We start from the raw sequence: 16,494 nt of genomic DNA on the forward strand, positions 1-16,494 counted from the left end.
TGCTGTCTTTTCATCTTAAGGCTCCACTTCCAAGACAGCTCATTCATACGCTTGGCAGGTTGGTGGGAGGCCTCAGTTACTCAGCACACATACCTTTCCTCCGGGCTGCTTGAGCATCCTCATAGCATGGCGGCTGGAGAGTGATCCAAAAGAGCAAGACAAAAGTGACAATGTCTCTCATGACCTAGCCTCAGACATCACACATTGTTACTTCCATTGTATTCTATTGGTCACATGGATCAACCCTGATACAGTGTGGGAGGGGAACACAAAGGTATGAATAACTGGAGGCAAGAATTATTGAGGCCCATCTTGGAGGTCAGCTATCACAGTCTAAGAATTTCGTAACTATTAATTTATTTAATTTATGAGGTCGGTACTTTTATCATCCTCATTTTATAGATTGAGTCACAGAGAGGTTAGGTAGTTTGGCTAAGGTTACATTTCCAGGAAGTGGTCTGGGGCATTGTTATGAACTGAATTGTGTCTTTCCAAAACATTAATGCTCTAACCCCCAACATGATGGTATTTGGAACTGGAGCCTTTAGAGGTACTTAGGTGATAAAGTCATGACTTATGGCCCTCATCTGATGGGACAAATGTCCTTAGAGACACAAGGGAGCCTGCTCTCACTCTCTCTTCATACACACTTGCCAAGGAAAGGCTGTGTGAGTGCACACAGATGGCAGCCATGTGCAAGCCATGAAAAAAAGGCTTAGAATGAAACCTGCCAGCACTTTGATCTTGGACTTCTAGCCTCCAGACCTGTGAGAAATAAATTTCTGTTGTTTAACCATCAAGCCTGTAGTATTTTGTTATGGCAGCCTGAGCAGGCTAAGACAGGCCTTGAACTCAGAGAGTTGGGCTGCTTAAACTTTCCTTCCTTCTATGGCCCTAGTCCTGTCTGGCCTCTGGGCTGTGGGGAGAGACTCTTAACAAGGGGCCAGTCAGTACTGGGAAGACTTGGAAAAGGAACTGGAGAAAGCCTCATGCCAAACTCAAGGCCCCGAGGCTCAGTACTGACCCAATGTTCTGGTGCATGTACCCTAGAGAGAGATTCTTGGGGGCGGCTCCCCACCCCACCTGGCCTGCGGCTCCCCACGCCCACTAACTTGAACCTGAGGTTTGCCACAAGCACACTCTGGACAATCCAGATCATAAGCAGTAAACAGGAGGAAAACAAACTATATTTAAACTGGCAGTTGCTCCATAAACAAAGCTAAAAGACAAATGACACTTGGGAGAAAACAGCAGAAACACTGGGAAAGACCCAGTGCCAATCTCCGCAACACACTAAAGTTTTACAAACAAGCAAAGGACACAAACAAGGCAATTCGCAAAAGAATAAATGTCAATGCCTCCTCTCTGCAAAACAAAAACAAATAAAGAGCTTCTCCTTACTAATGTTAAAAATCTCATTAAAACCATAATAAGACCTGCTTTTTCTTCTATCAGATTGACAAAAATATTAAATAGTAATAATAGCCAAGGCTGGTGAAGGTGTAGGGCAATGGACACTGCCACTACACTTGACCTTGGGAGAGGGAGTGCAATTTCACAAAATTAAAACGTAAAATATCCATACATGTGCCTTAGCAGTTGTATTCTGAGAAACCTATCTTATCAAAAAACTAGAAAGATGATAACAGGAAGGTATAGTCAGATAGATAGAAATAGATATTCAGATATATACATCTATATATTTTTTATTCATTTTTATACTTTTTTATTTTTCAATTACAGTTGCCATATATTATTTTAGTTTCAAGTGTACAACAGAGTAGACCTATATACATACAAGGATGTTTTTTGCAATTATTTTTAATCCTCACCTGAGGACATGCTTATTGATTTTAGAGAGGAGGAAGGGAGAGAGAAAGAGAGAGAAAGAAACATTGATGTGAGAGAGAAACATCAATTGGTGTGTGCCTCTTGCACAGACCCTGACCGGGGAGCAAACCCACAAACTAGGCACGTACCCTGACTGGGAACTGAACCTGTGACCTTTCGGTTTATAGGACGATGCCCAACTCACTGAGCCACACTGGCCAGGGCTACAATATTGTTTGTAGCAGCAAAACCTTGGAAACAACCCCTGTGTCCATCAGTGGAACAAATACATTGTTGTGTGGTCACATAGTGAATACCATACAGCAATGAGAATGAACAAATACTGCCACGTGCAACAACAAAGATGAATCTCATAAAGAATGTTGACCAAAAGAGTACATACTATATGATTCTGTCTTTATGAAATTCACAAAAAGCCCACGCTAATCTAAGCTCTTGGAAGCCAGGACAGTCTTAACCTCAGTCAGGGGCTGGAGGGGGGTATGAGCAGGGCTCCAGGAGTGCTGGTAATGATCTATTCTTGCCCGGAGTGCAGGTTATGCAGGGATACTCACTTTGCAAAAATGCCTTGCCCGGTACACTTATGAACCGTGCACTGTTCTAATGTATATTAAACTTAAAGAAAACGTTTACACCCTGGCTGGTGTGGCTCAGTGGACTGAGCACTGGCCTGAAACCTCAAAGGCCACCCGTTTGATTCCCAGTTGGGGCACATGCTGGGGTAGGGGGCCTGCAAGAAGCAGCTGAAAAATGGATCTCTCGCACAACGATGTTTCTCTCCCTCTCTTTCTCCCTCCCTTCCTCTCTCTGAACGTAAATAAATAAAAAATTTTTTAAAGTTTACTAAAAATAAAACAAAAACATATCCCAGTAAGTATTCCAGCTATGTATAGAATATATGCATAAATATTTCTCTAATTAAAACAATGACACTGAATACCACTATGAAAAGATGTCAGCAATATATTGTTAGACACAAACAGAAAAATACATGTCACTTATATGTAATATGATTCTTTTCTATTTAATAAATTATATATGTGTGTGTGTTTACATATGTAAATAAATTTAAATACTAAAAATATTGTACGGGCATAGAAAATGGCTGGAAAAAATCTTCACTGTTAAAAGTCACTGTTCTTATGGATTAGAACTCAAGAAGCTGGGGTTCCTTACTGGGGCCTCTAACAAAGTCCCGCAGGAAAGCTGAGTGAGCCGGGCCTTTACTTCTGTCAGAGTCTAGCCCTGGTCAGCAGGACAGTAGGGACCTAGGATCACAATTCTGGAAACACTGTGAGAGGTAAGCAGCCCCAGAACCCCTGAACAGCCAGATCAAAGCCTGGGGGAGTGCATTTAAAGGCCCTGCAGAGCAGGAGGACAGAAGTAGCCTTGCCCTCATGGGCCCCAATGGTGTGGGGTAGGGAAGAAAAGGGGACACAGCCCTACCCCCAATTTAATTATCACAGCCCTATGAGGTAGGTATGATTGTCTCCATTTCTAGACCAGGATGTCAAGGTTAAGTACATTGCCCAAGGTCACACTGGCAGTAAATGGAACAGCCAGACCTTAAACCAAATCTGTCTGAACCTCCAGATGGAGCTCTGCACTGGGCTGGGGAAGAAGGGAATGAAGATAGCAGGAAGCAACAGGCTGCCTAGGCAAAGACTCAAAAACCCAGTCCACAGGTCTTTGCAGGGCTCAGAGCCTCAGGAGCCCCCAACCTACCAGCAATCACAAAAGCAGGTTCTACCCAGTGCCTGCAGCCAAGCCACCCACCTGGGGTCAGGTCTCAACCACTAAATCTGGCTCTGGGGGCCACTCTGTTAACTCAGCACTGACACCTCAGGTTCCAGCTGCTGGCAGCCTAGAGGTGGCACCATCCAAAATAGATCCCAGGGGTAAGAGCCTAGTCACTCTTCTGTGCGTCTGACACAGCTACCCAACCCCTCGTCTGCCAACTCCCCTCCACCCGCTCACTTTCCCTGCCATTTCCCTCCACCCTCGGGTTCTGAGTCACTCTGGACATGAAGCCTGGCTATTGGAAAGAAACAAAGGGTGAGGCAGCAGGCAGTGGTGGCCGAAACAGCCTGGGTCCTGGATTCAAGTCCCCAAAGTTTAAGCCAGATGTGACTTGTGACTTGGCCGATTGTCTTAAGCAGCTTAGAATAAGCTCATTCACTGATTGTTGAGGCAACAGTGGTTGGGAGCTTACTGTGTACCAGTTTCAATCAGTCCTTATAACTGTGAAAGGTGGATATCAGTCTCTCCATTTTACAAGTAAGGAAACTGAAGCTCAGAAAGGGAAGGAACTTGCTCAAGGTTACCCACAGCTTGGACTCTGGAACCAAGGAAGGCCTAGATTTTGAAACTGGCCCTGTTACTGGCTGTGTAGTCTTGGGCAAGCTATTTGACCTCTCTGAGCCTCAGATTCCTCATCTACAAAAATGATATTAAATCAACACCCAACTTATAAAATTATTGTGAGGACTTAAAAAGGCAAAGTTGTAATTCTTAGCATGATATCTGGTACAGAGATGATCCTCTGTCATTATTATTATGATTAATTCAATTATCTAACCAATGAGAGTAGCGGGGCTAGGGAAAGATTTTAAGCTTCTCAGATCAATGCAAGAGGTGTTCCCGAGAGAAGCAGCGTTTCTGTCCCATTATTAGCCCAAGACCATGATGAGTTCACTGGGTGTGTGTGTGGCTGTGGTGGGGGCAGGCGCACGGGGCGTGGGTGGCATTTGGGAGAAGGTGGAACAACTGGGGTAGGGAGAGTTGTCCCAGTCTGGTGTTGAGGGGGGTCAGGTCAGGTCTAAATATGGGCAGTCTTCCAGACCTCGTTCTCAAAGTATGTCCCAGCAGCCCGCTTGGGCACCTTGGATGGTAAACAGGCTGTCACCCTCCCAGCCCTGTGTGAACCTGATAAATCCTGGCAAGGCTGAGGAGAAGAGAGGAGGCTCATCTATAAATACTCCATGACTCAGGCTCAGTGTCCTGTCGAAAGAGTTGCTTGTGTTTATGACTCTTGCTCTGGGGAGGTGTTCCAGCTCAGGGAGGTAGGTCTGGGCCAGTCTGACATCTCAGGCCTCCCAGTTCACTCTTCTAGGGCAAGTTTGTGTCGGGGGCAGGCCCACCATGGCCTGGCTTAGTGTCCAGTCCATGATAAGATTCTGAGAAAATCTCTCACTTCTGTGGGCTTCTTGTCACCCAGGAAATGAACCATGTTGCTAATGGACTGCAAGGCAGTCTGGGAAAGTGCAGAGAAATAGAAGGACTATTGGAACTAGGTTGCTGGTTGGGGAAGACACATGACTTCGAGGTGACTACTCTGTGGGGTCAACCAGCAGACAGATGGCACACAGTTTTTTGGTCCCAGGAAAACATGGGCTCAAGTCTCAGTTTCATTTCCTAACTAGATACATGACTTTAAGCCAATCATTTCACTTTCCTGAATCTCAGCTTCCTGAACGATAAAATGAGCCAACAATGCAAACACCTTCATAGGATTGCCATAATGAAAGAAGAGAGCGTATATAAGGCGCTTCTGCAGTAGCCATCAGGTAGCAGGCCCTTAGTTAACGATAGGTATTACGATTACAAATCAAGCCATCTGTTTAAAATACTTTGAAAAGGGGATACTTGGGAATTTGGTTCCCTCCAGAAAGATATTTAGGGAGCTGATGGTTACCCCAGATCTTTTCCAAGTCTCTGTTTCCCAAATATGAAGAGCCAAGGTATGAAGAGAACAAAAGTTCCCAAGCTTGGTAGGGAAAGGATAAAGCAATGTCATTTACCAAATACCTACTGTGTGCTAGCTACTGTTACTTACATCATCATCTCATTTGACTCCCCATCCACCAGAGAGGTATAACTCCCCTTTGTAAATCAGTAAACCAAAGCCTAGTGAAGTTAACTGAATGGAAGAGTTGGGATTTTAACCCTGGTCTGTGTGTCTCCAAAGTGCTTGTTATGTGTGGCTGACTGAACCACAGAACCTGGCTGCTTCCCTGGTTTAGGAAGGTGATCAAAAACTAGACAGAAGTGAGAGAATGAAGAAAAAAGAATCAAGGGGCTTGACAACAGTCTGGGAGAATGTAGAGAAACAGAAGGATAATGGGAACTAGGGAGCTGGTTGGGGAAGACACGTGACTTTGGGGTGACTACTCTGTGCGGTCAACCAGCAGACAGATGGAAAAGTGCAGCTGAATTTAGAAGAAAGATCAGCCTGGGATGGAGGGAAGAGTCCTTTGCTCAAGACTGTCTGAAGTGACATCTGAATTTACAATCCCTAAAGACCCTCTATTGCCTGGCTTTGAATGCCCTCTTCGTAGTACCCACCTCAGGGCCTTTGCACACACTGTGTGCTCTGCCTAGAATAGTCTTCCCCTTCCCAACTGAGATGTTACCTCTTCAAAGATGCTTTCCAAAGCACTCTGTTTAAATAGAAACCCATCCCATTACTACTGGACTCAACACCTACTTGATTTCTTCTTAATATTTATCAATATCTATAATAGTTTTTACTCAACTTCCTTGTCAGTTGTCTGTCCCCACCCCCTCCTCCCACTCAAGAAAGTACCTGTTCCATGAATGGAGGAATTGGATGGGCATGTTCACTGCTATATCCATAGTCCTGGCATATGCTAGAAGCCTATCAAATATTTGTGGAATAAATGAATGATCAAGTCCCATGTACTTCCTAATATGCCCCCTTTTTTTGGATTCTCTGATCCTTTAAGACTGACTTTCTGCTATTTCCCCATCATACTCTTCTCATTTTCCTTTCCTATGTGCCTTCACTTGGAATGCCCTGTCTCCTCTGCCCATTCAAACCCTGCCCAAGGCTTAGCTTTTATTGGATCTCCTATGGGAAGCCCACTCATCCCTAGGTCATGTGCCCTTGTGAAGTGAACAACCTATAGAACTCTGCATCATGGCACTGGTCCAAGCACCATTACTTATATGTGAACTTGAGCAAGTCACTTCAGCTCTCTGGGTCTCATATTCGCTAGTTAATGCTAGCCTTGCGATTATATCTAAAGGATGTAATACAAAAGCAGAGAAAAGCCATAAATGCCCAGGCAGACTGTGGAACACGTACTCAGACCCACCCATTCAGAAAAAAAGACACCTGCTGTTAGTGTTCTTGGAACTTGGTTACCGCAGGGCTGAGAAATCCAAGACAAGATCTGGGTGTCAAACAGGATGCCTGGCAGCAAAGAGATGGTTCAAAAGATAACCACAGAACAACCAACCCCAAAAGAAAACAATGCTTAAAAATCCCTCTCCCCAATGCCCGGGGGTCTCTGTTCACTGAGTGTTCAGAGACACCTTTTCTTCCCTGGCTGAATAAACCTCTGCTTGCATTCTATGAGATTGACCAATGCATTTGTCTGTGGGGGACGCATTGCCTAACAATACTCTAAGGCATTATTGAATATAGAAGAAAAAATTTTAAACAACAAAAATGTTAAATGTTGCCCTGGCTGGGAAGTTCAGTTGGTTAAAGCATCGTCCTGATACACCAAGTTTGTGGGTTCGATCTTCAGTCAAGGGCACATACAAGAATCAACCATGGAATACAAAGATAGGTGGAACAACAGATCAGTATTTCTCTCTTTCTCTGTTTCCCTCTTCTCTCTCTAAAATCAGTAAAATTTTTTAAGATTTAATATTAAATGTTAATAATAATAAGAGCTACTGTTTAGCAAGTAGTTTGAACAGGCCAGGCAGTGAGCAAAGCATTAAGAGCTGTGGTTAAGAGCACAGGCTCTTAATCCAAATATAGAAAAGTGTGCAGTTTGATGAGTTTTCGTAAAATAAGTATGGTCATAAAATAGGCAAATAGAGCAGTTTTGAGGGCTACATGAGACAAGACCTGGAAAGTACGTAGGGGACTGGAAATGGGTGGCTGATGTCCCTTGCTCTTGTTTCATGGGCATTGTGCTAAGCACTTTACATGCATTATTTTTATTCAATCCTCACAGTACCCCTATGAGATAGGCACTAATATTACCTTCATTTCAAATAAAGAAACCTAGATTCAGAGAAGTTAAATATACTGGCCAACATCAAAGTTAGTAAATGACAGAGGTGAGAGAGGAACCCAAATCTTTTGCCAAAACCCTTCTTCCCAAGCCCTTTGATATACTGATTGCTCAAAATGTGTATTGCAGCATAGACTAGTAAGTTTAAAAATTGGGTATTTGGTGACCAACTTGGAAAACAGTAGTCTTCTGCATTCTTGAGTCAATTAAATAAATATTTATGGAGTACTTTATGTGCCGGACACTGTTGTAGGTCCTGGAGATACAGAGCAAGCAAGTTTATGTTCTGCAAGAAGACAGACACAGAAATAAATGAAGGTAATTTCTGAGAGTAACAAATGCTGACAAGGAAACAAAGCAGGATATGGGATGTGGGTTCAGACACTAGTTGAGGTGAGCACGAGAGGCAATCAAGCGATGTTTCTCTCCCTCTCCTTCTCCCTCCTTTCCCCTCTCTAAAAATAAGATAAATAATTTTTTTTTTTTTTTTAAGAAAACAAAGCAGGATAATGGTATGGAGAGAGACTTACAATCAGGGGGACTGCTTTAAATGTGACATTCAAGGAAGCCCCTCCCCGCCCCCAGGAGGGGGTTTGAATGATGTGGAGAAGCCAGTCATGTGGCAGCCTGGGGGAGGGGCCATTCCAGCAGAGCAGCAGTAAGCCTAGCATTTTTAAGGAACAGATAGAATGTTATGTAGCCATTCTAAAATGCCATTTTGAAAACTGAAACCTGAAAAAAAGTAGAATAAAAAAGTACAAGATACACTAGGAATGATAACTATCCTAGTACCTGGGCGTACCTCTTCCCAACTTTTGCTAGACAGACAAAATCATCAGAAAAATGAAACAGTAGTTTGATTGAAGTGGAGCGATTGTGGGTGGTTTTTACATTTTTTCTTTCTTAAAAAATATCTGCTGTTATCACATTATTGTTTCCGTTTCTAATTTTTTTCAAGTAGAAGAAGAAGGAAGAAGAGGAAGGGGAGGAGGAGGAAGAAATGAAAAAGAAGCATTCCAGGAGTCTCATACAGACCAAATAATACAGTTCTCTGGTTACTGTGAAGACAATGCACGTGAGATAGATGTATCATCTTAGTGAACATGCTGTGTAATCTCAAGCAAGTTACACTTCCTCTCTGGGCCAAATACTGAACACACAAGATATCACATTGCCTAGTATACCTGCCAAAAGTGGGGTCCCTCACAGAGGAAGACACTGGTAAACTAAAGCCTCTCTACTCTTCACATGACACATACTTATAAGAATAACTTTGTTTAAATAGCACAAAAAAGAAACATTGAATTATCAATAAAAATAAATAAGGAAAATGAGATGACAAGCCATAGACCAGGAGAAAATATGTGCAAAAGACGTATTTGATAGAGAAGTGTTATCCAACATATACAAAGAACTCTTAAAACTCAAAAAGAAAACTAACAACCCAATTACAACATGGGCAAAAGATCTGAACAGTTCACCAGAGAAGATATATAAGTGGCAAATAAGCTTATGAAAAGATGCTCAACACCATATGTCATAAAGGAATTGCAAATTAAAACAATGAGATACCGTAAGAGAGCGACCAGAAGCCCCAAAATTTGGGGATTGGGACTCAGTGGAGCACAGCCATTTCCCTAAGAGATACCTGCTTTCTTAATATGTAAATAGCTATGGCCACTCCACGCGCCAAGGAGATGGAAGGGGCTTTGACCATAGAATAGTGACGAAAAGCTTATGGGGCCTGAACATAATTCTACAAGTAGCCACAACTGGTCACCATACCCACTATGACACAGACCGTGGTCAGGGATTCAAAAATAAGGTGGCAGCCATTAAACAGAGAGAGAACCACATGGTTTGAAAGAGAGCAGAAGCACCCCACCAGCCAGCCATGATGTTGGGTGGGTAAGAAGGTGCCACATGGTTCTGGGTTAAGAGCTGAAAAACACCGCGACACAGGGGGAATCTCCCCAGTCAGGCACAGATGAATGGGAGCTGCTGGTAAAGCTGAACTGTGTCTGGTAAATACGAAGCCATGAACTTCTGTTTTCCGAGAGGGAAATGGTACCTCTGACTTTTCTGTTCTGAAACTAGTCTGGTTTGACGGGGGGAGGCAGGACTATGTGTTTTTGTGTGTAAAGAGAATGAAACTTATCAGGAGAGTTCTGCCATTAATCTAAATCTGTATAACCTTTAAATAAACAATTCCTTTCCTTTTCACCAAACTCTGGTATTGGGAGTTACGCTTTTTGGTGACAGGCAATTGAGCCCCTCATAACTGAAGAGCCCGAGGGTTCTGTTTCAATACCACTACACGCCCATCAGAATGACCCAAATCCAAAACACTGACAACCAAACGCTGGCAAGGATGTGGCGCAACAGACACTCTCGTTCATTGCCGGAAGGGACACAAAATGGTACAGCAGTTTGGCAATTTCTTACAAAACTAAACATGCCCTTACCACACAACACAGCAGTCATGCTCTTTGGTATTAACCCAAATGAGTTGAAAACTTATGTCTACATAAAAATCTGCACATGAATGTTTGTAGCAGCTTTACTCATAATTGTCAAAACTTAGAAGCAACCAAAATGTCTTTCAGTAGGTTAAGGGATAAGTGAACTGTGGTACAGAATATTATTCAGCACTTAAAAAAGTTTTAAGACAACCTAGAGGAAATGGAAAAATTCTTGGAAACATATAACCTTCCAAAACTGAATCAAGAAGAAGCAGAAAGCCTGAATAAACCAATAACAACTAGTGAAATTGAAGCAGTAATCAAAAAACTCCCAGCACACAACAGCCCTGGACCGGATGGCTTCACAGGTGAATTCTACAAAACATTTAGGAAAGAACTAACTCCTATCCTCCTCAGACTATTCCAAAAAATTCAAGAAGAGGGAAGACTCCCAAAGTCATTCTATGAAGCCAATATTGCCCTAATTCCAAAACCAGGTCAAGACACAACAAAGAAAGAAAACTACAGGCCAATATCACTGATGAACATAGATGCTAAAATCCTCAACAAAATATTGGCAAACCGGATCCAGCAACACATTAGAAAGATCATACACCACAATCAAGTGGGATTCATCCCAGGGATGCAAGGATGGTTTAATATTTGCAAATCAATAAACGTAATACACCACATAAACAAAATGAAAAAAAAAAAGTTTTAAAAAGCTATCAAGCCACATAAAGACAGAAGGAAATTTAAAGGCATATTACTAAGTGAAAAAAATCAATCTGAAAAGACGATATACTGTATGATTCTACCACATGAAATTCTGAAAATGGCAAAATACGGAGATAGTAAAAAGTTCAGTGGTTGCCAGGGGTTTGGGGAGAGGGAGAGATTAACAAGTGAAGCACAGGGAATTTTTAGGGCAGTGAAAATATTTTGTATGATACTTTACTGGTAGATGCACGTCATTATACCCTTGTCAAAACCCATTCTCACAAAGAGTGACCCCTAATATAAATTATGGACTTTGGGTGATAATGACCTGTCAATGTTGATTTGTTGATTGTAACAGATGTGCCGTTCTGGTGCAGATGTTGCTGGTAGGGGAAGCTGTAAGGGTCGGGAGGAAAGAGGGGGTATATAGAGACTCTCTGTATCTTTTGCTCAATTTTTCTGTGAACCTCAAATGCTCTAAATAATAAAGGGTATTTATTTTTCTAAAAATCAATATAAGAAAACAAAGCAGCATTGTCTGGTATAATTGTTAGCTCTTATGGGGAATGGGAAATTCCTGGAAGACCTTTGTTCCTTGAGGTCTGCCACCACTCACAGGGGAAGGAACAAGAAAGAAGTCCTACCCTTTACTGGACACTTACTGTGTGCTAAGCCCTGTGCTTTACACGAATCACTTCATTTGTTCTTTCAACAGCCAAATAAAAATGTTTATATTACATGAAGGGTTGAAAATAATCATTATTCCCAATTAACAGCTGGCAAACTGAGGCTGAGGAATATAGATTTTCCCAGTCACCTGAGTACCTGAGCCCAGAGGCTGACCTCGAAGCCACTAGGGCAGGTTGGGGGCTCTTTCAGCCCCCTTCTATCTCCAACATTCCAGGATTCCGTAAATTGTTTTGTCCCTTCTGGGGGCCCAGTTGGGCAGCCCTGCTGACTTGGCACGGGATCCCTAGTAAGAAGGTGCTGTGCCCTTCAGGGACTGAGAATGTGACTGCCTGGAGCTTGACGTTATGAAGGAATTTCGCACCTTCCCAGACCCGAGACTGCAGGTGGAGGGTGTCTGGTAGGAGAAGTGGCCAAGGGCTGCCTCCAGGCTGGGAAGGGTTGCTCCCACGGCCACCTGTTCCCCAGCCCCACCCTCTCCACCTCTCCACCTCCTCTTCGAAACGCTAAATCCAAAAGCTGGTGGGACCAGTGGGGTATTAATAACTGGACTCTGACGTTTGTGCTGAGGAATAGAGTGAAGAGATAAAATGGAGTCACTATAGTCGAGCTGCTAAATTATAAAGCCAAGTAGGTTGGGGCACGAAGAAATGATGCTCTTCTTGTTTTAACTAGCCTGGGAACTTAAATTTTTGAACTGTCCAGTCCTATATCAATGCCTGGACATACATCAATCCTCCAGATAATCCTCTGATTACCTTCTGAAGGACTGAGGTATCCAGGCCACCTGACATCCATTATCTAGACTGTGTCATCTAGAAGATTGCTATCTCAGACTAAAGTAGAGGCTAAGAATACAGGACTGATCTTCTCAAGAATGTACTTTTTACTACGAGAACTCTTAGCTTTTCTTTCTTCTTTGGAACACTCAGGGTGTTGCCTAGTTGTGCCTCCAGTTGGCAGAACCTAAGACCTTTGAGTAAATCTTCATTATTTATTTCTAGCCAAAGCCTCCTGATTCTTTCTGAGCTCATTAGCAGTGCTAATTAGAAAGGCATTCCACCCTGGTGTGTGCAAACTGAAGGGCTGCCTGTTCGATTCCTGGTCAGGGCACATGCGTGGGTGACAGGCCAGGTCCCCAGTTGGGGCGTGGGAGAAGCAAGTGATCTTTCACACATCTCTCACACATTGATGTTTCTCTCCCTCTCTTTCTTCCTGCCTTCTCCCTTCTCTAAAAAATAACAAATCTTTTTTAAAAAGAAAAAGAAAAAGAAAGAAAGAAAGGCTTCCCTCCTGGCAGCCAAGACATATGAATGCCTTTTCAGCCCATTACTCCAAGCCTTTCATGGTCCTGAAGAGGACGAGGGTGGCAGGATAATGCTAATAATCATAGCTACCCTGTTGTTTTGAGTGCTGTAGGGTGCTAGGCCACAGTGACAAATGCACTGCTCACATTGTTGCATTCAATTCCTTCAGGGACTTTTAATATCTCCATTTTATATGTGGGGAAATTGAGCCTTGTGAGAAGTCAAGTAACTTGCTCTGAATCACACAGCAGGGGATGGCTGGGCAAGAACTGAAACCTTATCTGCCGGAGGTACCAAGCCTTCCTGGGATGGGTAAAAGCCAGAGACAGGCATCCTGCTCAGGCACAGTAAACACTGTGGCCCAGTTTCCTTAACTTCCAGGAACAGAGTTCACTGGGATGGAACAGGAGAGGGGGAGGGACTTCCAGGAAGCCACCTTTTTCCATTGACAGCAGGACCTGGCCTTTTGGCCCAGGCTTCATGACAGCCCTAGGCGGCAGGAACAGCGCCAGCCTGGGAGAGGGGCCCTCCCAGGGCTTCTGGAGTGGGGAATCAGGTGACAGGAACATCTGCTCCTGCCCGGGGAAGACACGATTCCGGTTGGAGCAGGCGTTGGCCCCTCTGTTCACCTCTTCTCTTTGGTTCTGGTTTTCCAGCTCTCACTCCTTCACTCCTTTGAGGCGCTTGACTACTTGGGTCCTCCCAGGAGACAAGGTCAATAACCGGGAGAGGAAAGCATAGAGGCCTTTTTGTCCAGGGGCTTATGGTCACAAAGGCTTTGAATTCAGGCTTCTGACATTAGCTCTTGAGGGGCAGTGTGCCTTAGTGCTTAAGCCTGCAGCCTCTGGAGCCAGACTCTGCTGGGTTCCCCTCCCAGGACACTTAGGGCTATGTAGCTTTGGCGAAGTTCCTTAACTCCCTGTGCCTCCGTTTCCCCATCATAGACGAAATGGAAATTGGACATTCATCAAGGAAACTTTAAAAATCATCTCCTTACCTGGCTGGTGAGGCTCAGTGGACTGAGCACTGGCCTGTGAACCAAAGAGTGGCGGCTTCAATTCCCAGTCAGGGCACGTGCCTGGGTTGCAGGCCAGGTCCCCACTTGGGGGTGCACAAGAGGAAACCACACATTGATGTTTCTCTCCCTCTCTCTCACCCTTCCCAGTCTCTATAAATAAATAAATAAATAAATAAATAATCTTTTAAAAAATTATCTCCTATCATCGCACCATTCAACATAATCACTGACACCATTTCACTCCATTTCCTTCTGATTTTTTCCCCGCCTATCATTGTCACAGCATTGTAATCACAGTGTACTTTAAAGCTGTGCAAGTTTGAGACTTATTTCATTTAACGTTTTATCCTAAGCATTTTCTATAATCATTCAGTGGATTTTTATTGAGGGTCTACTATGCACCGAGCATTGTTCTAGGCTCTGGTACATGACAGCTGGCAGAATAAACAAACCCCTTCTCTCCAAGAGTTTACATTCTACTGGGCATTGCTCTATTGCCTTCAGAACTCATTCTTTTTGTTGTTGTTGTTTGCTTGTTTTCAGTTACAGTTTGCATTCAATATTATTTTGTATTAGTTTCAGGTGTACAGCATGGTGTTTAGACAAGCACATACTTTACAAAGGGGTCCCCTGACATTTCAAGTACCCACCTGGCACTGTACATAGTATTATGATATTATTGACTATATTCCCTCTTTTATGTCGAGGTCTCATTTGCATACAGTAAAGAGTACAAATGTAAAGTGTGTAGTTTAGCGGATTTTTACATATTTAGCCATGTAACTGCCACCCAGATCAATGTACAGAACATTTTCATCACCCCAGAAGATTTTTTCAACTTCTCCATCAATAACCAGCCTTCTCCCCCACCAAGCCCCCACTAATCTTCTGGCTCTGTCAACACAGATTGCTTTACGTGTTTAAGAACAGGATCTGCTTTTTTGAGAATGCCTGTTCTTTTAATTGCCTGAGAATATTCTGTCCTATGGATATATTGTTGGACGGTATTTTGCTTTTAGTTTCTCATTGTTATCAACAGTACTCTAGCGAATGCCACATTTTTAATTTTCTCCTGAGGCTAGACTCTCAGAAGTGGGATTAATGATTGAATCTTGGTAAATATTCACCGATTGCTTTCCTCAAATGTGGTACAGCTCCAACAACAGTGGGAGGAAGGAGCTATGGGCACACAGCCTAACTAGAGTCCGACTCAGCCACCTGTTTTCTTAGGCTGTTTTAGCGAGAATCCTCAGCACATAATACTGTGGGGTAGAGCGGCGTGACTCCACGAGGAGTTTGACTGGCAGAAGGACTCAGAAGACAGGCCCTCTCTTGGTCCTGAGTTTGGGACTCAACTTTACAATGTTAGAACTGTGCAGAGCTGGTGAGATGGAAGCACCGAGGTGTGGGGAGAGGACACTCTTATGTTCAGCCTGACGGACTCCCTCAGCTCTGAGTCCTTAAGGAAAATGGAGTTCAGTCCAGCATTCTTTGATGATTCATCCTTTGCACCCTACACTTCCAAACCCCAGAGCCTGGGCAATCTCCCACCTGCCCTTAAATCTTCTAATTCTCCCCATCTGTCTGATCACAGACTAGTCCAGATCACCATCATTTCTCACCTAGGCCCCTGCAATGGACCTTCCCACATTCCTCTTGTCTACACTTGGTCCAATCTCCACCTGGCAGCTATAAGTGATCTTTTACATTGGAAATCTAATCATGTTTAAAATCTCCACTTAAAAACCCCTCGGTGATGGAAGAATTTGGTGATGAAATGGATAAACAAAAGTCAATGAATAAATGGATACACAAAATGTGCTTATATAGGGTGGGGCAAAAGTAGGTTTACAGTTGTTCATATGGAAAATAATACAATAATTAATAATAATAGAATAAACTCTGTTTTGTGTACTCACAACTGTAAACTTACTTTGTCCCACCCTGTACATACACAATGGGAGATTTTTCAGCCTAAAAATTACGAAATTCTCACACTTGCTACAACAGAAATGAACCTTGAAGGCATTGTGCTAAGTGAAAACAGCCAGACACAAAAGGACAAATATTGGATGATCCTGCTTATACGAGTTACTTCTAACAGTCAACTTGATAGAGACAGACAATAGAAGTTGCCAGTGGGTGAGGGGAAGAGGGAATGGGGTGTTACTGTTTAATGGGTCCGTAAGTTCCATTTCAGAAAGATGAAAGTTTTGGAGATGAACAGTGGTGATGGTTGCACAGCAATGTAAATATAGTTAATGCCACTGAACTCTGTACACTTAAAATTATTAAACCAGTAACATTGTATGTTATGTGTATTTTGCCACAATCAAAAAAAATAAAACCTTCGATGACCCATTACTTTTATCTCAAAACCCATTAACACAGTCAAC

This window comes from Furipterus horrens, unplaced genomic scaffold (assembly GCF_987537825.1).
Source record: "Furipterus horrens unplaced genomic scaffold, mFurHor1.1.pri manual_scaffold_3, whole genome shotgun sequence".
Lineage (NCBI taxonomy): Eukaryota > Metazoa > Chordata > Mammalia > Chiroptera > Furipteridae > Furipterus > Furipterus horrens.